Raw genomic sequence first — 2,259 nt, 5'->3', positions numbered from 1 at the left:
GGGCTGGGAAACTCAGCCCCGGACGCAAGGGGCTGCCGGGGCGGGGCGGCGGCCGCCGTCGGGGCTGGGTCCGGCCTGACACGGCGTCTTAGGCGGCCGGGCTCCCAGATCCGGGCTAGGGCGGGGGACGGAAAGGAAGGACCGAAATCCGCACTGGCCGCCAGTTGCTCGGAAAAGGCTTTGCTGCGGGATGCAAAGGGGATCGAAGGGGTCCCCAACCCGTCCCGGGTGGTGGCGGCCACACCCCGCAGCGAACGCGCTCCGAAACCACAGGCGGCCGCGCGACAGGCTGTGGAGCGGGCCCGGCTTGCTCGGGTCTCCGGGCTCCTCGCTGGGGGCCAGGGGGGAAGCCCGCTGCGTCCCGAAACTCCGTCCTTGTCGCCTCCGAGCTGTCTCCTTGTCCTCTCCTGGCCCCCCTCTTCTTCGCCCCCTTCCTCCCTCGCCTCGCCCCACCAGGAGGCTTCTGCGCCTTGGTTCCAGGGCAGCTCGGAGTGCAGCCGAGCCTAGAGCCAAGGCAGGAAGGCCACCGCTTCCCGCGGGCTTTGCCGCCCCCCGGGGTTAGCCCCGAGCCCCCGACGCCAGACCCAGACACACTGGGGGCAAAGAGGGAGACGGGGACAACTCCCCCCCCCTTGCCAAACTCGTCCGCACCTCCCCCGTGGGGCTGCGATGGCAGGTGCCGCTAACGGGCGTGGGTCGGGCTCACAGGTTAGGTCTCCGCTGCACATCAGGGACTCCCCAGGACTTCTCCGGAGAGCGGAGACTTGGGCAGAGGAGGCAGCGCCCTAGTCTCCCCCAAGCGAGACCCTGTCCGAACGCCTCTCGGTAAAGAGCCCCTGCCGGGCTTTCCTAAGCCAGCCTCACGTCTGGCAGCCACGGACCCCAGGCTCCTGCGCCCCCAGTCCCGGGCTGTGGAATCCCGAGCCTGCATCGGGGCGTAGAGGAAGGAAGGCGGTGGCCACCGGCCTTCAGAACCGGAGCCTGGGTCCGCGCGGAGGTGACACCCGGGGGAGGCTGCACCGGACAGAAGGCAGGACCGTCGGGCACGGCGCCAGCAGAGGGCAGAGCTGCGGAGGAGCGAGCGCAGCCCACGGGTTAGGCTCCTGGAACCTCCACCCCGTTCCCGCCGCCGCCGCAGGTCACCCCAGCTCCGCGTGAGGGTTCGCGTCTAGGGGGGCATTCGGAACCCGAGGGTTCCAGGCGGGGGAACCTCACCGGCGCCTAGGCCTGGGCTTCTACGGAGACGAGGTGGAGAGGAGACGGCGCCCCGGTGCTGGAGACTACGTCGGGGAGCGCTGCCAGGAGCTGCCTGCTGCTCCCAAGCGCGGAAAGCTACCCCAGCGCCTCCAGGACACCAAAGCGGGATGAGGACCGCTGTGCGTCCTTGGGACCGCCCTTCTCTCTGGGCCCCAGTTCCCCGGGTGTGCAATGATTTGGGTTGGACTTTGTTAAGGGAGGTTTCTTCCCGACTCGTCTCTCTTTAGGCCCCCGAAAGCCCCGAGGATTTTGCCAATTCCCGGGCCGCACCCCACTGAGAAAAGCCTTCAGGTGTGAGGGTCCCTCCGTCCTGGGGCGCAGCCTTTGGGTCCTGGACCCCAGCTGGGAGTCAGAAGGAGCAAGGACCGAGGGTTTGGACCGCGGACAAAGAACCCCCTTCCTTCCGTCGGGACCCCAAAACCGGGAAGCGGTGCTGGGGGTGGGGCGGCAGCGGAGCCCAGAGCAGCCTCCCAGCGGGTGCGCCCGCGGGCCCCGGGCCTTCCCACGGAGCGCTCGCACTTCGTGCTTCTGGCCTAGCCGCGACAGACCCGGACGCGCGCCCCAGGAAGAGGGGGACCTCGAGGGAGCTCCCAGTCTCAGGGCCCACTGGAGTTGGGGAGCAAGCCCCCTGCGCTTGCATCTCCCACCGTGGAGACTGCAAGGGGGAACATGGCACGTTCCGGGGTTACCCGGAGGACGAACCGTGTGGCTTTCCGCGGGGCCCAGGCGCGGAATGCGCCCACGCTCAGGCCCCCACCCCCCTCGCGCCGACGGCCGCGGCTCGGCGACCTCTTTAATATTCATGGGCGTTAATAGAGAGGCCCCCAGTATATCGGCCCATTGTGGGCGGCTCGTAGGGCTTGAATAGGCCCCGGCCCCCTTTCTTCGGCGCGGCTTCCCGAGGGGCTGGGCGGGGAGTGAATGGCCCCGCTTCCCGCGCCGCGCCCCTCCCCCTGCACGGAGAACATCTTTATCCCCGCGGCCGCCGCCGCCGCCGCCGCC

Source organism: Galeopterus variegatus, unplaced genomic scaffold, assembly GCF_000696425.1.
Source record: "Galeopterus variegatus unplaced genomic scaffold, G_variegatus-3.0.2 Scaffold2432, whole genome shotgun sequence".
Lineage (NCBI taxonomy): Eukaryota > Metazoa > Chordata > Mammalia > Dermoptera > Cynocephalidae > Galeopterus > Galeopterus variegatus.
Note: the sequence above shows the minus strand (reverse complement) of the source record.